The sequence below is a fragment of the Schistocerca nitens genome, chromosome 12 (genome assembly GCF_023898315.1).
Source record: "Schistocerca nitens isolate TAMUIC-IGC-003100 chromosome 12, iqSchNite1.1, whole genome shotgun sequence".
Classification (NCBI taxonomy): domain Eukaryota; kingdom Metazoa; phylum Arthropoda; class Insecta; order Orthoptera; family Acrididae; genus Schistocerca; species Schistocerca nitens.
In genome coordinates this window covers 89635963-89662175 of record NC_064625.1, presented here as the reverse complement: position 1 = coordinate 89662175, position 26213 = coordinate 89635963, and the positions used below count along the sequence as shown (strand labels likewise).

Genomic DNA, 26213 nt, shown 5'->3' with positions numbered 1-26213 from the left:
TTACGTAAAAAGTCTTAGAGCCACTCAGACATCTGTGAGCTTATTCCACATGCTCCGCCTTTCGTTAACATCCTGCAATGGGGCACCGCGTCAAATGCTTTCCGGAAATCTAGTAATATGGAATCTGCCAACTGTTCCGCAAAGACGTCAGAGTTTTTGGGACACTAGTAATAGCCTGAAGAGATAGCGCTCTGTTTGGACCAATTTTATAAATTAACGAGTGCGAACCGTGTAAGAAGTTAAAGCGATGGATGAGGGGATGGATCACCACACGACACCAACAATTAATCACGTCCTTGGGTTGGACCTGAGAGGGGTACAGTAGGTGACTAGAAGACGTGCGGTCTGTGACGAGCTACTGCCCTCACCAGCTCACCGGTCAGGCATACGTCGTCTAAGTGTGCGTCTGTAGGGTGTCACCACGCTGCCGTCCCTGATTACACACCTGTTTTTCTCTTGCCAACAAGAACGGCGCGTCATTTGCGGCGATTTAGACCGCAGTTCGAGTCCCGTCAGCCCGCACTGGCCGCGCCCGTATTTCACGCCGCTAAACGCCGGCGAGTTCTGAGGAGCGCGTGGGTCCGCACAATAGCGAGCGGTTCTCCGATCGAGGCGTTTATGCAGATGCGGTTCTCTAAAGCCCTTTTTACACCATCGAATTTCTTGTCTCAATTGAGTACTTGAGACAAATATGTCTACTTCAGCGCCCCTCGCATTCTGTTCCCGTATGATGTCATCAATTTGCAGTGGTTATTTTCGGTATCACGTCAGTGCCAAAATTCTAAAAAAATCAAATAAACAATCTCGACGTCTTTTTCAGGTATTTACTCGTTAGCAACCGTTTTAGACCCTTTCCTGAGACCATCTTCATGGTTTTCCCCGCCATTATAGCCGCTAGTGGCCGGGAAAAGCCTGGAATAGGTCTGCGAGAAGGGCCGAAACCGATTGCTGTCGAATAAAAATCTGAAAACGCGAGAGAGACTTTTTATTTGATTTTTTAGCACTTTGCTCCAATAACAGAATGTTTTCTAAAGCTTTAAGCCCTAAAATTGCGCGTGTGATGAGAGCTGTCTGCTGTGCAATGTAGCATCTGAATGATGAAAGTCGTAAGTGGGCTGCTTCTGTGTTGGCATCGCTGTGTAGCGCTTTGCATTGGATCTCTGACTGCGCTTTCTTTGTAAGAGACTCTGTGGCTGGTTGGACTCGTTGTCGGAAGTTAATCGCCAGTACTGTTGGGCAGTTGGAAGTTAGTCGCCAGCAGTGATTTAAGTACTGTTGGGCAGTTGGAGGTGAACAGCCAGCAGTGACGGATGTTCGATGTGAGATGTTTGCATTGATGGAGGGTAGAGGTCTGAGGTGTTTTAGTGTAGGCTAACGATCTGTACATGTTCGACTTGGAGACTGAACATTATTCATGATTATATACCTTTGTACTATATGTCAATGACGATTTATATTCGTGTCTGAACTGGATGTCTCATTATTAAGGTAAAAAATACATTATTCGGTTTGCAACAAAATCTTTCCTTTGTTAACCACATGCCTATCGGTAGTTGGTGGCTCCAGTAGTTAGACTGTTTTATCTAGCTGCCAGTATTGTCGCTCGCTCTATTGCGGTGTGTTGTTGTTGTTGTTGTTGTTGTGGTCTTCAGTCCTGAGACTGGTTTGATGCAGCTCTCCATGCTACTCTATCCTGTGCAAGCTTCTTCATCTCCCAGTACCTACTGCAACCTACATCCTTCTGAATCTGCTTAGTGTATTCATCTCTTGGTCTCCCCCTACGATTTTTACCCTCCACGCTGCCCTCCAATACTAAATTGGTGATCCCTTGATGCCTCAGAACATGTCCTACCAACCGATCCCTTCTTCTGGTCAAGTTGTGCCACAAACTCCTCTTCTCCCCAATCCTATTCAGTACCTCCACATTAGTTATGTGATCTACCCATCTAATCTTCAGCATTCTTCTGTAGCACCACATTTCGAAAGCTTCTATTCTCTTCTTGTCCAAACTATTTATCGTCCATGTTTCACTTCCATACATGGCTACACTCCATACAAATACTTTCAGAAATGACTTCCTGACACTTAAATCTATACTCGATGTTAACAAATTTCTCTTCTTCAGGAACGCTTTCCTTGCCATTGCCAGTCTACATTTTATATCCTCTCTACTTCGACCATCATCAGTTATTTTGCTCCCCAAATAGCAAAACTCCTTTACCACTTTAAGTGTCTCATTTCCTAATCTAATACCCTCAACATCACCCGACTTAATTCGACTACATTCCATTATCCTCGTTTTGCTTTTGTTGATGTTCATCTTATATCCTCCCTTCAAGACACCATCCATTCCGTTCAACTGCTCTTCCAAGTCCTTTGCTGTCTCTGACAGAATTACAATGTCATCGGCGAATCTCAAAGTTTTTATTTTTTCTCCATGGATTTTAATACCTACTCCGAATTTTTCTTTTGTTTCCTTTACTGCTTGCTCAATATACAGATTGAATAACATCGGGGAGAGGCTACAACCCTGTCTTACTCCCTTCCCAATCACTGCTTCCCTTTCATGTCCCTCGACTCTTATAACTGCCATCTCGTTTCTGTGCAAATTGTAAATAGCCTTTCGCTTCCTGTATTTTACCCCTGCCACCTTCAGAATTTGAAAGAGAGTATTCCAGTCAACATTGTCAAAAGTTTTCTCTAAGTCTACAAATGCTAGAAACGTAGGTTTGCCTTTCCTTAATCTTTCTTCTAAGATAAGTCGTAAGGTCAGTATTGCCTCACTTCTATTGCGGTAGTTCGCGTGATGAAGATTTTTGTGAGCTAAGTGCTTAATGAAATGTATGTTGTTGTCACGATTGCTTCTTATTCAGTGACATTCTTTTGTATTAATTATTTGAAGTCAGGTTGTAATTTTTTTGAGCAGTCAGCTTGCATTGCGCTAGAATATTGTAGGTCAGTGTTGACATGATAAGAATAAGTAAAGAGAAAGTAGGCTCAGTACGATCAGTTTTACTCAGCTGTTTCAGAACCAAATAACGTAGAAGTTTCATCTTCTCAATCATTCAGCAATTTAAGTACAGACACAAACACATTCAAATAAAGAACTTTCAAAGTGAAATTGGGAGAGAGTGTTCTTTTTACGCGCAAATCGAAATATAGTAACAAAATGTAGGTTCAAGCAATGACAACAGAGTTTATTAACGACCTAAGCAGAATGCATAGTGGAAGTTCTTGTCAAAAGCCGTGTTGTAAACCGTTCACACTCCTGAGAACTGAAAGAACAGGAAATGTGCCATCCAAACATTTCACAACTTATATATTTATTGCTCGAGAAAAAATGTATTTGCAAACACATAGGAAAATATGTAGAGCGCAGTAAATAGAATCTTTTTTGCTTTGTCCTTTGTATCTTATTTTTCACGTTCAATAATTCGGATTTTTTCACTGTTCATATGTTTTTCATTAAAACACGTTTATCTATTTACGTTCTTGTTTATGCACAGTGGAGCTTTTTCCCCGCAAAACGTAAATACTTTTCGCTTCGAGATTTTTCGTCTCTCTTGTAGGGGAACACTTATAGTACTGCCCTCGCATTCTGGAGGATAGCGGTTCAATCCCGCGTCCGCGTATCTTGATTCAGGTTTTCCGTGATGTTTCTAAATCGTTTCAGGTAATTTCCGGGGTGGTTCCTGTGGAAGTGCACGGCCGACTTCTTTACCCATCCTTCCCTAATTCTATGTGACCGATGACGTCGCTGTTTGGTCTCTTCCCCAGCAAATCAATCAACCACTAGTAAGAAATAAATACCAGGACCTTGTGCAGCTTTTCAGTGTGCTACGAAAACAAAAACAAACAACGCAGTGAAGTTTAAGAAGGCACGAAAGTACAAAATCCATTTCTATAACAGGAGTGAACTCGACCAGAATAGGCTATAACTGCCGATGTTAACTGACGAAGCTATAGTCTCTCTTCTCTGCGCATGCTGATATTCAGAACTCCGTACTCGGCTCAATCTATAGATAACTGACGTCATAGATACACTTGCGTCGCGTTTGGTTGCTGATTTACGCGCAGGCAGGAAAGGCCAACGCTCTTCGAGAAGCCGATTTTCACCAGAAAGTGTGAAACGGGCTTAAGAGGGTCGTGCAGAGCACAGACGGACGATGGAGACCGGTGAGCCATCTGCGATAGAGGAAAAGAAAGGGAAGAAGAATAGCTATTCCCGCCCATAATAGCTATGTTTGTGAACTGTCACTGTGTGGGATAATTATTTCTAATTCGTGCTACCAGTCACTTTTTTATTTTATGTTTAATCTAACATAATACAACGCGTTTCGAACATGTTCTGTTCATCTTCAGGCATTTATACATACATACATACAGAGTAATGTTACTTAAAAATAAATACTTTTAAACTAGATTAATCTAGAACTCTTTGTCCATTGTTTGTTACTGTAGCTGCTGGTGTGGCATTTCGGGGAGAGGAGGGGGCAGTGGATGGCTAGAAATTGAAATCAGTGATGTCTTCTGCTGGTTTTCTTCCTTGTGGTTGACTATGTATGACACCATAGCCTGTACAGGATGCAGATAGATTTGCGTAAGATATGTTCAAACGTTCAAATATGTGTGAAATCTTATGGTACTTAACTGCTAAGGTCATCAGTCCCTAAGCTACTCAACCTAAATTATCCTAAGGACAAACACACACACCCATGCCCGAGGGAGGACTCGAACCTCCACCGGGACCAGCCGCACAGTCCATGACTGCAGCGCCAAAGACCGCTCGGCTAATCCCGTGCGGCGCATCAGATGTGTGTTACGAAAATAGTGTGAAGGGCTTTTATGTGACGGTTCATCACTTATGACAAGCTTTAGCGCACCGTCGGCGTAAATGTCGTGAGAGACCTCGCACTCGAAAATATTAGCAGCTCAAACGTACTAATGTCTGCAACATAATTAAAGAAATCAGAAAGTTTGGCTTTCAGGCGTCACGAGCCGTTCCCCAAATATGAAAAGACAAAAAAAAAAAAAAGGTCCCGCACCTCGAAGGACTAAGCCGAATGGGACGGAAACCGGTAGATGGGATATGTGATGTACATATGCAGCATGTGCAGAGACGGAAATGATCACTATTTCAGAGAAATGGGATGATTCATTCAAGAAAAAGAGCTTCACAAATTAAGCAGGTCAACTCTGGCCCTTAACGCAAGCAATTATTCAACTAGACATTGATCCATAGACTTGTTCGATATCCTCTTGAGGGGCATCGTGCCACATCCTGCCCAGCTGGCAAACTGTATCATCAAAATCCCGAACTAGTTCCAGCACCCTGTCCATGATGCCCCAAATGTTCTCAACTGGGGAAAGATCCAGGTCTGGCAAGCACAAAGACAAGCAATGGAAACTATTGCCGGAAGAGGGCGGGCGTTATCTTGCTGAAACATGAGCCCGAGATGGCTTCTACTAAGAGGGCGGGCATTATCTTGCTGAAATATAGCAGAAGAAACTATTGCCGTAAAAGGGCGGGCATTATCTTGCTGAAATATAAGCCCAAGACGGCTTCTACTAAGAGGGCGGGCATTATCTTCCTGAAATATAAGCCCAAGAAGAGGGCTTGGGATGAAGGGCAACAAAACGGGGCGTAGAACGTCGTCGGCGTACCGCTGTGCTGTAAGACTGCCGTGGATGACAAAGGGGTCCGACTACAAAAAGAAATGACACTCTAGACCATCACTCCTGGTTGTCCGGCCGTATGGCGGACGACAGGCAACTTGGTATCCCACCTCTGACGGGGGCCTCTGCAGCAGCGTCTTCGGCCTGGAATTTCATTGACTGCAGTAGGATTGTCTTCAGTGGTGAGTCTCGCTTCCAGCTGAGCCCTGATGACCAGCAGACGTGTGTCTGGAGACGTCCTGGACAGCGGTGGGGAGAATGCAGCACTTTATTTTCGATGGGGAATTGTCGACAGATGTGGTACTTAGAGATGCGCCAGGAAAATTGGTCGGGACTCTTACTGTTCATGTTGTGTATTAAAGACAATATTGGCTCTAATGTTAAATTTTTTGCAGATGATGCATTTATCTGTAATGCGTTTGTAATGCTGTGCCAATAATGCGTCAGATACGGAATTTAAAAGTGGTGCAAAGACTGGTAACTTGCTTTGAATGTTTAGAAATGTAAAATACTGCAGTTCACTAGAAGGCAAGAGAATTTTATGCTGTGGCTACAATGTCAGTAACTGACAACTGGTACCTGTCGACTCATGCAAGTGCTCCAGTCTAACAATTTGTCATGATATGAAGTAGAATGATCACACAGGTTTGTATTACAAGAATGATTTTTGACGTGACAGCAAAAAGAAGTGTTGCACTGTTCTCAAATATTTCGTCATGGCTGGCAAATGAGAACAGTGTTGGCATCTTCTCTCCATGGTCAAGAGGACAGATGAAATCAATGTACTATTGCGAGACACGGTTCAACAACGAAAGTAACAAATATGTGAAGATATTAAATGGCTTTGCTGATATCTATTTAAAAAAAAGAAAATTTTCTGCAGCGGTCTGGACAGAGGAAAAGACTCATAAAATGTCTTGTACGGAGTGTTCATGGACTTTGGGCAAGAAAGTCAGAGAAAGGCTGGAGGCTTTTGAGATGTGGACATGGCGTAGGAAGGAAAGAATAAGTTGGATGGATAGAGTAAAAAATGAAGAGGTACTGAGAAGAGTGGGAGAGAAGAGACAGTTACTAGATGTAATAAAAAGAAGAAAAAGAAATTGGATTGGGCACATATTAAGAAAGAATGACGGTCTGATAAAAACAGTTTTAGAAGGTTTTACAGAAGGGAAAAGGAAAGGAGGAAGGAAGAGATTTCAGATACTGGATGACGTGATAGACGGTACAACATACAGCAGCCTTGAGAAGGAAGCAATGGATCGCAGAAAACGGAGAGGCGAAGGACCTGCTAATATAGCAGATAACTGATGATGATGATGATGATCATGATACAAAGGTATTAAAATTTGTCCATTACTTGCTGTTTAATTAGTAACTAATCAATATGCATGCTGGATGACAGCTACCCTATTCCAATTATTATATAACCCGCATATTTTTTATCTCATTTAATCGGGGTCATCTTTCTACGGTCTGAGAAATAAAAAATGAGCACATGTCACATACAAGGCCAAAAACTAACGCTTAATTTTCTTACTGTTGAGGATAAGCACCCAGTTCAGTGAGTACCACTGGCCCGCTAACGAATATTACAATAACATTTTTTGTTTCATACGCTGATTTACTGATACCTTTTTAACAGAACTATGGCACTGACGTTTAACAATTACTAGTATTTTCAAAGTAAACAGAAAAATTACCTGTTGATTAGGGCAGAGGATTGTGTCTAAAATGCCATTGTAAAATTTGTTTGCGAAATGTCTTAAGTATCATCACGCAGAACATATGCCTCTCATTTTAGAGCCCTTTTTCTCCCGAATGCGGGTGAATTTCGCTATTGGTCTCATGGCGTTTTAGACTATTGATCAAAAGGTATTGAGCACTGGATGTAGGTCTCCGGTGAATTAGCTTATGTTTGAGATAGGAGAAAAATAAAAGTCTTCTCTACGAGGGGTGCTGTAAAAAAACCTGTTCAAATAAGCGTTTAATATAGACGCATCAGACTTAATTTCACAGCAACTAACGTGAAAAAATTTTCTAACAGTAGAATATAACTTTGTTAATACTAGAATTAGATGGAGCTGATTGTATCGGCAACCATAAATCTGAACTTTAGTCTCGAACGAGAAAGCTTTTGAAAAATTAGATGCGGCTGCAATCAATACCGAAGTAGCTACATTTATCTGTCCTTAGACACTTTTTTTTTCATTACAACTTGTTGTGGACCATGTTCTGAGAAATTATGACGGGAAAAGATGTCAATGACGTTTGAGAAAACCCAGTATGGATCTATAAAAACACGAAGGAAGGAAAATATTATCCGTCGAAAGAACTAGTGAGTTTGTAGCATGGCTCCATCGTGTGTGTGTGTGTGTGTGTGTGTGTGTGTGTGTGTGTGTGTGTGTGTTTGGGAATGAAGCATACCAGTCCACAAATTCTTGCACCAAACACAAAGCACCTTTTCTTTTTACTTTAATATTCGGAAACATCGTTGTACATGAACTCTCTGCAATTACAGAACAACAGGATGCACGCATTTTTCCGTCGGAAGTACATCTGAAAATGGGTCCATTCAGTGCGAAATGTCACTGCGCTTAATGCAAAATGATTCAACCATAATTTAACAGGTAGCGGTTAAAATACTAATAATGACTTCTGGAGACAAGAGGTGTCCTCTAGAAGCTAATTCATGCCGGAAGACCTCCGGCAAGGTAAAACTTCACAGTGAAGCGGGGCGCATAATTTTCCCTCACACTTCTGAAGACAAATTACGGTTATTGTTCCTAAGTCTGTCGTCGGTTCAGTAACAGCTCCTTTTGACCTACTGCACGCTGTCCTCAGGAATATCTCTGTGACTGCCGTGCTTGAAAGCAACTCAATACTTTGCACACTTGTGTAGAATGCAGCAAGACGTTGCCCGCTTTCAAGCCGTGTTCGGAAATAGTTTTCCCCCAAGTCTGATGTATTGCGTGCCTTTCATGTCACTGCCTTAGCAGCTAAATTTGAGGCACCTCTTTATTGTTCCCATGCATTATTTTGACTACTACACGATTCTGTAATGGACCAGTTCCAAAGTAAAATTCTTTTGTCGTTTTGTCTACCACCTACAATGTACTTGGAAGCCCTTTAATTGCCATCAAACAATAAGCAATACAGGGACGTTTACGGGTGAATGTTCTTGACTGATGAAGACGTTTTGAGTCCTGACTTTTCTTGGTTCGAGACCTGGGAAGGCATATTGTTTTAAGACGTCAGTGAAGCTCATTTCGCCGAAAAGAGAAAGTTAAATTTTCGAATCTGTTAGAAAACCAGTAACAAAGATTCACACTGTAATTTTCTGGACCTATATAAGCGAATGGCATTTTCTTGATTATTATTGTTTCGAGTGAGGACACAAATGTTGATAAACTGGCGACCGCTTACGATACCATCAAACAACAATATTTTATTTTCCAAAGCCATCATTGGACACCGACGTTGACAATCCAGAAAATTTACCCCTCGTAGTAGAGAACGATAAATGATATATTCCGACAGGAATATGTGTCGCTGTTTCCGTACTAGTAGACTGTACCTGACTTCCTTCCACCATCAGTGAAGAGTAGCGCCATATATACCGGGCACTTATTATTCCGTACTGTACGCAAATTCGCAAAGAAGAATCTACAAATACGATTGTTTAGCGATATTTGATGTACGCGTAAAACTGACCTGAATTATTAGGAGTACTCGGATTCTAGTACTATCAATTTTCTTCGCTTTGTCAACAATAATAATGCAACGAGAGGTTTAGATTGCTCGGATGTAATGTTTCAAATGGTTCAAATGACTCTGAGCACTATGGGACTCAACTGCTGAGGTCATTAGTCCCCTAGAACTTAGAACTAGTTAAACCTAAATAACCTAAGGACATCACACACATCCATGCCCGAGGCAGGATTCGAACCTGCGACCGTAGCGGTCTCGCGGTTCCAGACTGCAGCGCCCAGAACCGCACGGCCACTATTCAGTGACAGAGCGTTAATTTACATAGAACGAAGTAATGCACATTTTTTCATCTGGAAGCACCGCACAGAACCGGAGAACTAGTCTCCGGTGTCATAGTACAATTCTAATTCACAAAATCAATAACACTATAATTCCACTATAATTAATTAGTGGAGAGCTCTAACTTCCAATCTGAAGGTTACCCGTAACTGCTCTTGATGCACAGGATACACAAGCATTCAAAAAGTGCCAGTTCAGTGCCGAATTGCCACATACTGTAAATGGATAGACTCGAAGACGCTGCATCTCCAGGTCATTGCAGCATGAAAAAGAATTACACAAAAACCTGTGTACCTAAAATTAACGTAATCATATTCGTGTCGCACCCCGAAATGACGTTTAAAAAAACTTGTTGGGAGATAGCTCCGAGTTGAAGATATTACTTGACTGGTTTCTCTAGAGCAATTATACAGGCATGGCTCTGTTAGAATTTATTCGGAAATGTCTTTAACGGACCTGCTTGGGTGATGTGACAATACAAATACCGATATTACTTCGTCCAGTATTAATAAAAAACTCTGCGATTGACTTTGCAATGACCTGTTATTGCGTAATCGTTTCTCGGAGATCGAAATATCGAAACCTTTTTCTCTGTTGTAATTATTTGCTCCGATACAGTCTGAGTCACAGACGATCCAACGAGTCCCGTTCGCAAAATTTAGCTGTTCTCACGAAATTTCCTACTGATATGCAATTAATTACGACAGCGACTGGGAACTTTGGTGCAAATAACTGTTGCGCCAGACTGACGTAAACAGCTGTTCGGCCAGTAAAAGGTTCAAATGGCTCTGTGCACTATGGGACTTAACATCTGCGGTCATCAGTCCCCTAGAACTTAGAACTACTTAAACCTAACTAATCTATCATACGCATCCATGCCCCAAGCAGGATTCGAACCTGCGACCGTAGCGGTCGCGCGGTTCCAGACTGAAGCGCCGAGAATCGCTCGGCCACAGCGGCCGGCTTGTTCGGCCACTGTTTAACATATAAAGACAGTACATGCGCATCAATAATGTCACACGACAATGAAACGTGAGGATCATCAAATCATACAAAAACCTAGCTAGTTTTGAGGATATGGAGCGGAATGATCGCATAGCTTTAGTTGTAGGCAAAGTTGGCGACAGACTTCGGTTCATTGGTGGGACGCTATGAAAACACAAATCAGCAATCTTTGAGCATAAAATATCGTCACAGAGAGTAATGAGATCAATCAAGCACTAAGTCATTAAAACTTGAATATTCCTCAAGTGTGTTTGACCCAATCAAAATAGATCATTTAAGGCATATACAAAGAAGGGAGTCAGCTGTACACAGATAAAATACGGTACATACAAGAAGCAAGAGGGATCTATAGGAATGAAAGATCAAGGACGAAATGCGGATTAAAGAGGGTGTAAGACACGGATGTAGTCTTTCGCCTCTACTGTACAGTCTATGAGAAGTGCAGGAGTGGGAAAAGTTTAAGACTGGCACTGCAGCTGAGAGTGAAAGGATGTCAATGACAAGATTCGCTGATGACTTTGCTGTCCTCAGTGAAACTCAATAAGAGTCACAGGATGTATTGAAAGGAATGGAAGCTCTAATGAGCAGTAAATATGGATTCAGAGTAAACCGAAGAAAAACGACAGTAATGAGGAATAGAGGAAATAAGAAGACGATAAGCGTCTGATCGAAGTTGGGGACCACGAACTAGACGTAATTAAACAGTTCTGCCACCTCGGAAAAAAAATAACAATGACAGTCGAAGAAAAGACGACACAATAGACAGACTATGAAAGCCAAAGAGGGCATTCATGGCCGAGAGAAGTCTGCTAATATCAAACATAAGCCTTAATCCGAGCAAGAAATTTTTTGAGAATGTGCTTTTGGAGCACAGCATGGTTTCGTGGTGAACCACAGATGAAGGGAAAAGGAGAAGACAAATGTTCGAGATGTAGTGCAATAGAAGTTTACAAATAGTTTCTGCGTCTATCACTTGTTTATTTTGCCACTAATCGTTTCGATGGTTGACATCATCATCTTCAGGTGGAGAATTGTTCATTTACATTGTTGGCGTTGGCGAAGAGTACAGACATCTTTTCACAGTTGCACACCAAGGGCAGTGTAGGTTATATTGCGTCTTTTGCTAATATCCTACATTGTCCTTGGTCTGCGACTGTGAAAAGACGTCTACACTCTTCACCAGCACCACCAATGTAAAAAAAAAAGTTCTCCACCTGAAGATGATGGTGTGAACCACCGAAACGCGTTGTGGCAAAATAAATAAGTGACTGACGCAGAAACTGTTTTGTTTGTATTGATCAACAGTCGCAACACTCAATGACGCCCATTATGGACGAAATATTCATCTACAGAAGATAGTTGAAACATTACGTGGACTAGTAAGATAAGGAATGACGAAATTATCCGCAGAATCGGCGAAGAAAAGAACGTATGGGAAACACAGAAGTGGAGAGAGGATCCACAATGAGATTTTCACTCTGCAGCGGAGAGACATCTCATTCTCTATATCACCCAGGCTAAGCCATGTCTCCGCAATATTCTTTCTTCCAGGAGTGCTAGCTCTGAAAGGTTCGCAGGAGAGCTCATGTGAAATTTGGAAGGTAGGAGACGAGGTACTGGTGGAAGTAAAGCTGTGAGGACGGGGCGTGAATCGCGCTTGGGTCGCTCAGACGGTAGAGCACTTGCCCGCGAAAGGCAAAGGTCCGGAGTTCGAGTCTCGGTCCGGCACACAGTTTTAATCTGCCTCGAGAGAGGATGATAGGAGATGTGTCATGATATCAGGGAATAACTTCCGTGGTACTAGAGGGAGCTGTAGAGGGTAAAAACTGTAGAGGAACACAGAGATTGGAACGCATCCAGTAAATATCTGAGTACGCAAGTTGAAAGTGCTACTCTGAGATGAAGAGGTTGGCACGAGAGAATAATTCGTGGCGCGCCACATCGGAACCGGCAAAGACTGATGACTCAAAAATACAAAAAAGGCAGCACGAATGATTACTTGTTTGTTTGACCCACGATAGAGCGTCGCATAAATGCTGAAAAGCGTGAATACTCAGGGACTTAGAGATTCGTGCAAACTGCTCCACGGAAGCCCATCAAGTTTCCAAAACCAGTGTTAGGCAAAGAATTTAGGAATATACTACTGCCTGTTATCTATCGTTCCCCTGGGGATGGCGAATGAAATGCACTTCGCGACCGTTTGCTGGATACGGATGTAAAGCCGGCCGGAGTGACCGAGCGGTCCTAGTCGCTTCAGTCTGGAACCGCGCGACGCTACGGTCGCAGGTTCGAATCCTGTCTCGAGCATGGATGTGTATGATGTTAGTTAGGTTTAAGTAGTTCTACGTTCTAGGGGACTGATGACTTCAGAAGCCCCACAGTGTTCAGAGCCATTTGAACCATTTTTGAACGGATATAAATATAGGATACGACGAAACAACGCAAAACAAAAACCGCTTGAACGGAAAGGGAAATATGTATCTCAGTCCTGACAAACCATATCCGCAATCGAAATTCCTTTTATTTTCCAATGAAATGAGTCATTCATCATTCACATCCTTGTAAACAGAGTTATTAACATTCTTTGCAATAACGCCGCAGAAACGAAACATCTTGCAAAACTAAAGTAATCCTAGGGGGATGTCAGACAATAGCCTTCTGCCGTAAAAGGTAGCAGCAGATGAGGTGTTGAATAATATTGAGAAAAATAATACGGCTCGTTTGTAACCCACAAGTCAGTTGTGGAATTACAGCTTTAAATGAAGACGAGGATAGAAGTAACTCGAACTTCTGTCTTGGAGAGGAAATATTCTATACTATTCGGCAGTAGAGAGAGAGAAACGTGCTTTGTTGCGTTCAGTTTAAGACATTGGCAGCTTAAAAATTTCTCGCGTTTCTTTTAAATTAGCAGTAGACGTTTCGAGCCTAGTCACATCATCAACCACCTGTTTTAAACACATTTCTTTTTCACTTGCATTATGTCTTCAACCTACAGACCCTTGACGGTTGTTGTTAATTAATGTATTGCGGTTTAAGTTGTTGAAATCGTATAAACAAGTGGTTATTTACAGTGTTTGAGCGTCCGGAGTGGAAAGTGATATTGCAGAAGAATTAAGTTCATTTAAATAATTGTTATGAAAAAGTTGTCTTACTATAGTGTGGAATAAAATGTAATTAAAAAAATAGAATAAACCTTCGTTGTGACAACCGTAATTATAAAGTTGAAACTAACGCAAATTATGTGTTACAGGTTCTACGTTATTCTATTGGCGTTTACCTCAGAACAGCGAATTACACTAAGACTTTTGTAGCCCGCAAACTGTGAGTTTAGTGACGCTTGGCAGGCACAAAGGAATGTTCTTGTACTCTCAGCTACGCGGCACCATTTATCACGTGTGGCGTCATATGTGTATGATGAACCGTATCAAATGCGCAGTTCACACCGACGTTTATACAGAGCATGGTGTTGCGGAGTGATTAAGCACGCAGTTTGCACTGGCGATTGTACTGTCCATAATGCTACGGTCAGTCATGGTAGCCTCTTCGTATTCTAACTGTAACTGTGGCATAAATTGTGGTTTAATAATGTCAGTTAAACGAATTTTTTTTTACAAGAGTATAGAAAAAAACGGCAACGTATGTGTTATAAATCGATTACTTGCGTACTCCAAGCCACGCTGCCGAGAGAATAAACTGATACATTCACGAAAAAGACTACGTTCGCACAGTGTTCAGGGATAAAGCACGAATGAATGAAAAGCATTAATTAAAAAAAGTAGATACAGACAGACGGCCTAGATGAAATAATTTGTAGAGAGTTCTGCAAAATTAGCGGAACTGATACAGAGCAAGGGAGAATAATTTCGCAGTCTACATTTTTTTCCTTTTCAGACAAAACACTATAAAATTTAACTGAAAGTGTATAGCCACTCGAAGAAATTAGATTAAAGGGGTACAGAATGGTGGCGTACATGAAAATGTGAGAAAAAACACTAGAAACGTTCACAACATTGCGAAAAACTTTTGATACTTTTTATCCTGTGGCTTGTAGCTGCGACCGTAATGATAATCCAAGGAGAGCGAATCGCTGTCCACGAATTATTTCCTTGAAATATTTAGTTTTTCTCAAGCTAGGAGGCTCACACTCCATGGTGATATTTACAAGAGTAACATCCTAAAGAACTTTCGCGTCAAAACAGAGGTGGTAGTGCTGCTGGAAACTGACTCGCTGAGATGCAACCTGGTACTTCATTGTGGGCTGTTATAAAAGGGGTGTGAACTATTTTGATGGGTCAAAACTTACTTGTGCTCTTGTCCAGAGACACGGAGAAATATTGTAGAAAAAGATGGTAGTAGCTTAGAAACTTTTTAATCTGCAAGTGTCAGCCGAGATTTTCCTCACTGCAGATAACAAAGAAGAAGTCGGTGTGAACATTCGCTAATCCGACTCTTTGCAGAGTGAATAAAAAATATTGTAACTGTTTAAATAAACCATTCTATAATCAATGCTTTCTTTCTAGCCTGCTTGTTGTGCATTCTTTTTTATTTTCTATTAAATCAGGGTAATTGCTTTTACAGCAACTTTGTTTTCCGATATCGTGTCACTGGTAACAATCAACTTTACGATATTTTCAACGTACGTGGCTTACTCGCTGGAAAGAGTCGTCGCACGCTTTTGAGGACGAAGCCAAACAAATAGAAAAATGAAATTCGTCGCTGCCTTTATGCGAAACAACAGAGAAAATACAAATTACGGCAGTTTTCAGTATGAAAGACAGGTCATTCTTCGTAGTAACTCTTGCGTTCTACGAAAATATTCGAACTGCAGCATCATCTCTCGATGAAGTGTCGTTCCTGGCGACATTTTACGTGAAAATGTGTCGACAAATATCTACCTTTCAGTATGCAATGACCGCTACAAAATTTTATAGGTTTGCCAAACAGAGTAATTTTTGACGCTGTAAGATAATAATGTATGCATGTACCTTAAACACTCATTGTAGAATCCATAAAAAATGAAGGCATAAGGAAGAAAAATTTTGAGGTACATACAAGGCAATAGAACAAAAGGAACAGCATTAAAAATAAGATTAATGCGGAAGAATATAATCATGTGGGAAAAAATTAATATACTTTATACGCATGTCGAAATATTGAGTCCTAGATGGCTGATAAGAAAATTGGTTTAGTTATCAATTTCGGGTTGTCCCGAGGACAAGACAATGACGACAAACCTACGACGTAAGTAGTCATCACCCCGAAGACTGAACACTTTAGCGCTCTACTGTTTAACATTGACTACGAACCATATTAAGAAATCAAATAAAAACCAAGATGTGAAAGAATCGACGAATGACTTGACACATACATAAGATTGAAACGAAAAAATGAAGAAGATAATATATCAACATACGAATGTCGTAGATTCATAAAGCTAATTCAGCAGCTTGTATGTGATTCCTATTTTGACTGTAACGGAAGATTTCTGAAAAATAAATAAAAGCCGATTTGGGCCACTGTTTAAGTAGCGATAGTTGCTTAGTGGAAATCTTCTAGTGCCACTAGATTACGTAGGAGGCGGACTGCAGTACTGGGACTGAGTGGTGACACTAATTATGAACGATTTGAGGTATGCCACGTTGCAGCGTTTTTCATCTACTTGCTGTAACGGCACGAAACATCGGCTTGTCGTTGGTGAGTGTGTTTAATTTGCACAGGATGAAGCTGTTGCTACAGAATAAAGAAGCAAAGATCATTACACCTAAGAAGAAAAAAAAAACCAACCTCTGCTGGACTGCTCTTAACATGATTCACGGCACTTACAGCGTGTTATTGACCATCACAAAATACGGAATAACGACAGTCTAGACACACCAAGAGGCCGATAGACCAAGATACAAGATAGATTACTAATGGAGGCATTAGAAAATGTTTAGTGTGCTACCATTCTCCAGTTCCTTCCAGTAGAGCTGTTCAAAGGAAGGATCTCTTAATGTCTAACAGAAAAATCTGTGTCTAAATTTGTTTTCTGCTGACAGAACAATGATACCAGACTTCCAACTCTGCGCTATGGCACTAACAACAACACTGATATTGTATTTCAAGGTTCTTATAAGATCTGTTTCATTGTTGTGTTATTATTGTAGTTGAATATAATTCTGACGCAGTCCAACCAATCCTGACAGATGAATGACGTAAACTGGCAATATATAGTAATAATAGTAGTAATAATAATTATGATAAGTCGAAATTAGCATTCGAAACTGGGATAATCCCTCGCCGCTCTTGTTCAATTGCTTATGAGACAAAATTACAAGAACGGCGCAAGAAACAAACTTCGGAACCTATTTAAATTTTTAACGGCTAGTACCACAAGGAGTGGTGTGGAAATAGACTGTTTAAAGATGATACAGCCAAAATGACAGGAGAGTTAGAAATAGCAGTAAAACAAATTAATGGACAAAAGACACAGCAGAACAAACTGGGTTGGAAATATGTTTTGTAGAAAACGGGCTTAATGTCAAATATGACAGTACAGCTCAGCTAAAAATAAGATACGGAACAACAAAACGCGTGAATAATTTTAAATATTTGGACAAATGGATTACAGGCAAACAGCTGGAAGAAAGATGATTGACACCTATCTAAATCACACGAAACCTTTGCTGTTAAATTTGTTTTTCCATAAACACCAAAATTCATCATTGCAACTCTGTCATAGAACGACTGAGTCTATGCATCAGCCGCAATAAGTCAGAAAGAAACTAGAGAAATCTGTTGCAATAAATATGGCAATAAAAAGGGCGTCTAAAAATGAGTACAGCCAATGAATAAGTTTTAAAATAGAAAAAAAAATTACAGACACAGTGCACAAAGACAGAGGTATGTCACTACAACATAATATGAATAACTTCAAATTAACGAAACGTGTCTTTAATTCATTTTTGTCTTGAATCTGAAAACATGAAAATCGAGGTACATAACGTCAGAAAAATGTAGAGGAAATGGGAAGAAAAGCTAAAGACACAGGATGCAAAAATATCTTTTAGAACAGTTGTGGTTGCGTTCAGGATTTTCAGAGACGAAAATTGAGCTACCGGTGGGAAATGTGTAGATGAACACCGTACTAGGTACAGTAAATTAATGCAAAACATGTGGCTGAAACGGAAAAAACCTGGAAACAGCTGTCATAAAAGCTACACGGCTATCGTGGTCTCGAATGGGTTGACTAACGATGTAAATAAAGAGATGTTTACTAGTGTAATAAACTAGAAAAGAAAGAGATAAAGATTTTACACTACGCACAGACTCCAAACTATAAAAACGGGATCTATATAAAATAAAGTCCAATAAAGAAGTATATTCTAAAGTAGAAAAAAATACAGGCCCGATGCACAAAGGTGTGGTTCGATTGTATTTCCAACTAAGAAGTATTAATGACTCCTAATTAAGGAAACTCATCTTAATACATGTAACTTGAACTAGAAAATAAAGAATGTCGAGTTACTTGAACGTCAGAAAAAGACCTAGATGAAACTGGCGGAAGACAGACAAAATGGAAATATCTGTAGAACAACTGTAATGACGTTTAGGCCTTTCAAGAGACGAGAAATAAGCCACTCGTGCCTAATGTTCACAAGACCATCGTTCTCGATACATCACATTAATGAAAGACATGTGGCTTGACCGAAAATAGAACTGACAGCTACAGTCTTAACAGTTATACGCATACCGGGATCCGTAGATGTTTAACTAATAACGAAGTAAAAAAAGAGCTGTCTACTAAGGCAATAAATTGGACAGCAAAGGAGAGAAAAAGTTACAAGTTATACAGATGCCATGTTATGAATGTGGGATCTGTATAACAAAGACCAAACAAGGCATATAAATTCTAAAATAGGAGAATAAGAAAAAAATTACAAACAAAATGCACAAAGATAAGAGTTTGATTTTATAGCCACATAGGGAGACAGAAAACTCCTAACTGATGAAAAGCAACGACAACACATTTGATTACAAACCGAAAACAAGAATAGCGAGGTACATGAACGACAGAAAAGGCCTACGGGAAATGGGCAGAGAAGATAAAGACGCAGAAAAGCGAAATATCTTTAGCACGGCTGTAGTGACGTTTCTCTCTTTCAGAGACGAGATTTGAGCTACTCGTACCACAACTTTAAATGAACACCATGCTAGGCGCACCACATTAACGGAAAACATGTGACTAAACGAAAAAGAAAAGAAAACATTACTGTCATAACAGTTATTGTCGTCCTTAGATGATTGACTAACGAAGTAAATAAAGGTATGTTTACTAACGCAATAAATTAGAAAGAAAAAAGAGAAGGGTGCCGTACTTTATACAGGTTCCAAATTATAAAAAAACAAGATCTATATAAAAATGTCCAGACAAGGAATACATTCAAAAATAGAAAAAAAATCACACACACAATGCGCTTAGAGTTCGATTTGACAGCCACTCAGGAAGTATGAATGACTCGAAATTAATGAAACACATTCCATGCAAACTGAACAAAAGAATAGAGAGGTACAGGAACGTCAGAAAAAATGTAGCATTTGCGCAGAGAAGCTCAAGGCGCAAAAAAGCGAAATATCTTCAGAACAGCTGTAATGAATGTTTGGGGTTTTTAGGAGACGACAAATGAGCTACTGGTGCCAAATGTTCGGATGGAAACCTTGCTAGATCTACACGATAATGAAAAACATTCGGTTTAAGCGAAAAAAAAAACTGACAGCAGTTGTCATGACTGTTTAACATAGTCGGGGTCTCTGAATGGTTGACTAATGAAAAAATTTAAAAAATAATAAGGATGATATTATGAAAGCAGACAGGTACTTGGGGGCGGTGAAACTCACCTGGGCGCAATTTTCCGCTTTTCCCGTCGCCTGGCAGCGGCGCGGCGCGTGCTGGAAGCGCTACGCAGTGGCGCACGCACGCACGCACGCAGGGCTGGCCTCCAGTCGCGGACAATAATTGATCGCCCGGTGGGTCGTAAATTTTCCCTCTCGCCGGCCGCTCCCCCTTCTTCTGGAGCTGGAAGCGTCCCTGGAAAACAGCTGACGGCCGAGTAGCGTGGTCACCGCGCGTCGTCGTCGTCGTCTTCACCGCCGCTCTCTCCGTTTCTTCTTGTCTTCTCCCGGACCTGCTGCCAAGTTGCTCCGACAGTTATATCTCCCGATAAACGCGACAGGTGTCTTGCGCTCCAGGGCACACTTTCTATATATATATATATATTTCACCGTTCTCGTCTGTTGACACACGAGGAGAAATATTCCTTCCGACACAGGCAGTGTACTATTTTTTTTTACCCTAAAATACGCTGCTACCCCGCACAGACAAGTAGATTACGTCGAATTGTTTTCACTGCTACTAGTGATACACCTGTTTTATGGCACAACAAATGTCAGACAACTTTTACACACCAGGTTAGACAAAGACGTCAGTTTTGACAGCAGCAGGTTTATCTTCGTAACTCGTGCGCTTTCGTCATTCCACACTCACTGCATACGAAACAAGCTCGTCTGTCTTCTATTTACTCGTTAAACTGCTAAGTAAAAAAATGACATTTACTTCGATTCAGCACACGCATTAAAAGTCACCTTTCGCGTCAGTTATATATCGAGGATACTACCTTCAAGAAGCAGCTCTGTCGGAAGACGCAAACAGTTTCGACTGCTGTTGCTCCGAAATTGCTGTCTTTCGCGTGTGTTTTTTTGCAACACTGCTGCGCGACCTTCCGCGAGCTATTTTTAACGCAGTACGTAATCGCTAGTTTCCTCCGATGTCAGCAGCCGTCTGAAGCCTGAGAAACAGTAGCTTATACTACTTTCCACTAAAGCAGTACACAGACTATCTATATTACTGCTAGACAAATTTTTATACTGCACTACTTGAGGATTAATTCCATATAATATCGACACTGGCACAACTACGTAAATTGATTACTGAACAGCTATCGGACTCTACCTTATGACTTTATAGTAGAGGTCTGTAGGGGAGTTTCACACGGCAGATGAACAGGCAGATGGCGTCAGACCTGTGGAGAATCGTGCCAGTATTGTCCCGTTAATAATGTGCCAACTGTTGCTTTTGCCGCGCTACGCAGATCCCGGCGGGCGGATGCAAGAGTTTCGGAGAGCAAGACACCACACACACGTAGTACGGCGCTGCGTGCAATTCGAGAGCAATCAAGCCTCGATCGGAAGTCCTTCAGTCGGCTGTGCGATCCGTACATCGCTCGCATCGTCCTCCATGTCGACTTCGGGAAAAATGTCCAACGTCCGCAGTGGAGCAGGTTTCCCGACCAAGTGGATGCGCCGAAGGTGCTGATGTCGTGTGTTTTGGGGCTGGCTACGTGTCAGAATACACTCTCCACGTTCTCTGATCCGAGGCTGTCACCTGTTAATCGGTGCCGCAGCTAGGCTGGCCCGTCCGGAGAACTCTGAAGGAGGCTGCCAACGGCGATTTATCACCCTGGTGACGAGTTCTTAGCGACAGGAAAGTCGCCGCAGTTTCATCCCGAGACGGGAGCGAAGCTCGGCGAGTTCGGGCGGGCGGTCATCGCCGCGACGTGTGTGACGATGTTGACGGACCGTCCCGGAAGTGACAGGGCGCTTGGCGGCGAACGCCTGCTGTTGGTCCGCTGTTCCTTGCAAGTCCCGAACGGCGGTGCGCGCCCTGTCCGTGTTTCTTCTCCGGGCCGATGGTTGGTTGTAAATCTATCGCTGGCGACCTCGTGGTAACTCGGCAATGAGCCGTCCCCCCCTCCCGCCGGGCCACAGCGAGCCGCTTCCCCCACCACCGCGCCGCGCGGGTCCCCTCACCCCCACCACCGGCCGGGCTCCGCTGCCGCCGTGGCCGGGACGCGCCCCCTACCACCGCGCCTTCCCCCACCCCACCGGCTGGCGGCGTGGTCTCTGCTCCCGCCCCCCGCCCCCCACCCCCCGGCGCACAGCTACTTCAAATTCTTGCAACGTCCTGCGCGCTCGCAGGCCGCGTTGGGCGGCGACATACGGAGGAGGTGGTGTTTGCTGCCGCTTCGCTGCCGTCCCGCGCCGCGGCGTGTTTATTAATTCTCCCCGCGCTGATCTGGTTTGCTCTGCGAGGCTATTTGTCCGCACTCCGCGCAGGTCCCGGCCGTGATTAAATATGCCTTGTGACCAGTCGCTCGCCACAGCCCTTAAATAGAATCGCAACCAGACACTGGCATACCACGTACAAAAATTCCAGGTTGCCCACATTACTAAGAAATTAATTGACAATTTTGTCTGCAAATCCGTTTACAACCTCAAAAAAATGGTACAAATGGCTCTGAGCACTATGGGACTTAACAGCTGAGGTCATCAGTCCCCTAGAACTTAGAACTACTTAAACTTAACTAACCTAAGGACATCACACACATCCATGCCCGAGGCAGGATTCGAACCTGCGACCGTAGCGGTCACGCGGTTCCAGACTGAAGCGCCTCGAACCGCACGGCCACGCAGGCCGGCTTTACAACCTCGATACTACTTTTAATTACAGAATTTGTCCAATTATAGACGACGTAGAACATTTTCTCTTCTTATAATTGAAAGAAAAACAGCCCTCGGTCACGAATAAACTGGGTTTCAACACTGCTAGGAGTGTCTTCATCAGAATTTAAATCAAAAAATGGTCTGTAACATGGTCACGGAATTATGACTAAAAACATATATATATGATACAGAGTGTAAGTGCAGCATCATCGTGAAAGACTGGCAGTACTTATGTCATTTGTAAAATAATAAATATATAAATGACATTTAACTACTGCCAGTCTTCCACGAAGACTCTGTACTTACACTCTGTATGGCTCTAAGCACTATGCGACTTAACTTCTGAGGTCATCAGTCGCCTATAACTTAGAACTAATGAAACCTAACTAACCTAAGGACATCACACAAACCCATGCCCGAGGCAGGATTCGAATCTGCGACCGTAGCGGTCGCTCGGCTCCAGACTGTAGCGCCTAGAACCGCACGGCCACTCCGGCCGACTATACTCTGTATCATATGTTTTTCGTCATAATTCTGTGACCATGTTATAGACCATTTTTTGATTTAAATTCTGAGAAAGACACTCCTAGCAGTGTTGAAACCCGATTAATTATTTAAAAATAGTGACCGAGGACTGTTTTTCTTTCAATTGTAACTACTCAGGGTCTCTGAACATGCAGCCATGTACAAAATTTTGTTATCTTCTTATCTTCCCAGCACTTCTTCATGCCTTCACAAGCTGCCACATGGTCGGAAATAAAATAACGACCCGAATGTAGAATAAATTTCCTTACTTTACGTCTATGCTCATACATTGCTTGTCATCAGACTACCGGTTTCGGTCTATAATGGACATCTTCAGATCTGTTTTATAAAAACATATCCTAATGTACTTGGAGCCATAGTGGCGCCGTCAAATGTTAAACACAATATCAACACCAGCATTATCAAATACATCTTGTCAGCAGCACTACCACGTGTGCCGGTATGAAATGAGCGGTTTTTTTTTTTTTGTGAAAATGAAACACTAATTTTGAATTGAAAAGTAAAAACATTTCATTCAAAGTACTGACCATTGCTTTCTATACATTTTGACCACCTTTCTGGCAATTTGTGGACACCACGCCAATAGAAATGTTCGTCTTTTGAAGCAAACCAATCACACACCCAATTTTCGACTTCTTCGTAGGAATCGAAGGGTCCCTCAGCCAATGCGTTTCCCATTGGTGAAAACAAATGGTAGTCGGAAGGAGCTAAGTCTGGTGAATACGGCGGGTGGAGTAGCAGCTCCAAGCCAAGCGTTTTGATTGTATCCTGAACCAGTTTTGCTTTATGTGCAGGTGCATTGTCGTGTAAAAAAAATCACTTTGCCACGTCTTCTGGACCATTCTGGTCTTTTTCCGATCAATGCATAGTTCAAATTGATCATTTGTTGTCTGTAGCGATTAGTATCCGCAGTTTCACTGGGTTTTAGAAGCTCATGATACACCACACCTTTCCGATCCCACCAAACACAGAACATTGTCTTCTTACCGAATCGATCTGGTTTTGCAGTCGATGTTGATGGTTGTCCCGGATTAACCCATGATTTTTCCCGTTTAGGATTCTTAAAATAAATCCATTTTTCATCGCCAGTAACAATTCGATGCAAAATTGTTTTTCTTTCATGTCTTTGAAGCAGAATTTGACAAATGGTTTTTCGGTTTTCCATCTGTCTTTCATTCAATTCATGTGGCACCCATTTTCCACACTTTGGGATCTTTCCCATAGCTGCAAAACGGTCAGAAATTGTTTTTTGTGCAACATTTAGCATTGCTGCCATTTGCTCCTGACTCAAAGTATCATCTTCATCCAATATTGCTTGCAACTCGGCGTCTTCGAACTTTTTTGGTGGTCTTCCACGTTCTTCATTTCTTACATCAAAATCATTATTTCTGAACCGTTGAAACCATCTTTTGCATGTTTCCTCTCACAGAGCATGATCACCATATGCCTCGACAAGCATTCGATGCGACTCTGCAGCACTTTTTTTTCAAATGAAAAGAAAAAATTAATGCTTTCCGCAAATCATCAGTTTCTGGTACAAAATTCGACATTGTTAACAGGATGAAAACATATGATGTTGTTTGTTCCATGACTTGATGTGTTCTAAATATCTTTGACAGATGTCATACCAATCAAACAAAAAAAAAAAATTAAGGCTCGTTCACAAGAAATGTTCCCTATCGACACATTTGTATCTTAACGCCCATTTCATACCGGTACACCTGATACACTCCAAAACGTGTTTTGCTGTCAAGATGACTCTTGCAAATGCTGTTATTTATAAATATTTGACGATGCTGGTGCTGATATTGTGCTTAACATTTGACGACGCCACTATGGCTCCAGTAAATTAGGATATGTTTTTATAAAACAGATATGAAGATGGCCGTTATAGACCGAAACCGGTAGTCTGATAACAAAATATTTTTGACCATGGACGTATAGTAAAGGAAATTTACTTCTTCATGCGTCGGCTGATGGCCATCCTCTGTGCATTTGACTTCACCCTCCTAGGTTGTGAGTTTTATTGTTGGAGAGGAAATTTCGCAGTATTGATAGCTTTAACGTTCCCTGTTCCTCAACTTTTGTCACCCTCATTTGTATGTAATATTACGGTATGCTGATAATGTTCACTTCTTTTGGATCGTCTAGTTACAACTGAATGTAACAATTTTCGTGCCATTCACATTGCGCCTTTATTCTTTGTAAGGCGTCTTCAGTGTCAGGTTCCGTGAATGTTGTGCTACACGTTGTGTTTTTGTTCCATTTTCGGCGCTGTTCTTCTTCTTATGATTTGAAATTTTGTTTTACAGACTTTACAGCACTAGAAACTGAACACTTGTTTTTGGAGCATCGAAACAAATGTTCAGTACTGTGAAGTCTGCAAAAGAAAGTAAGTAAATAAAAAATTAAAATGGAAATTATAAGAAGAAGAAAAGCACCAAAAATGGAACAAAAACATAACGTATAGAACAATATCCACGGAAGCTGCCACTGAAGATGCCTTGTAGAGAATAAAGGCGAAATGCGTATGGCACGAAAACTGTGTTTCATTCAGTTGTAATAAGATAGTCCTAAAGCAAAAATTATTAATATACCGTAATCTTCCCTGTCCTGTATGGTGTCTTCTGCGACGTTAAGTTTTCTCAGGTCCCTTCTTGTCTCTACCTCCATCCCGTGGCGTTTTTATATTAGGGAAATGAAATTACAAATTTTCTTCGTTAGCCTATTGTCATTCTTTCTATAAATATTACCGTAAAACTTTAGTCTACCCTTTCTTACTGTCTGTGATTGTTTCTATGTGTCTGTACAGATCTTCATTTCTCCTCTTCGTCCAGTTGTTATCTTTCATCTTTTGGGGGCCTAAATTTTTCTGAGTATTTTCCTTTCTTTCTTTTCCAGTTCTTCTTGTTCATCCCTTTTATTGAGTACTTCCGGTTTAATAACTGTTGCGTAATGCTTAATTTTTGCCTTGAATGAAGGTGATCCCTGATCTTGTATTATATCTGTTTTGGGTGAATTTGTATGCTAATTCCAATTTCTTCGATATTTCTTTACTTGTGATGTTCTCCTGACTAGCCCAACAGTAGTTAAGGCCGAGAGGAGAACCCATAAAGCAGAAGAATAATGACGCCGCGTTTGACTTGTAACAAGCGGCTACGTGGTCAACACCTCTCTTGATGTTGATGGAGCTGCAAAAATCAGTAGCATCTGCTACCAAAGTGGTTGGCTACGAAAGGCGTCTGTTCCCATATTGGGCAACATGTTAATACCCATTTGGCGATTCGATCACAGATGTAAGATCCCACGGAATGGCAAACACCCCTTACTAATTTACTACTTTACTAAACAGAAAACATTATCCGTTATAGGCTGTAAAATTTTATCGCCTACTGTTGCTA

At 41.6% G+C, this 26213-nt stretch overlaps 1 protein-coding gene across 1 annotated transcript in view; it reads right to left on the bottom strand.

The window, feature by feature from the left end:
• Positions 1-21441, bottom strand: part of LOC126214926 (homeotic protein Sex combs reduced-like) — a 327370-nt gene extending 305929 nt beyond the window's left edge. Inside the window, exon 1 of the mRNA XM_049941566.1 lies at positions 19606-21441. The gene's annotated coding sequence lies outside the window, so the exon portion shown is untranslated. The remainder of the gene's footprint in view (positions 1-19605) is intronic.
• Between the last annotated feature and the right edge of the window lie 4772 nt (positions 21442-26213).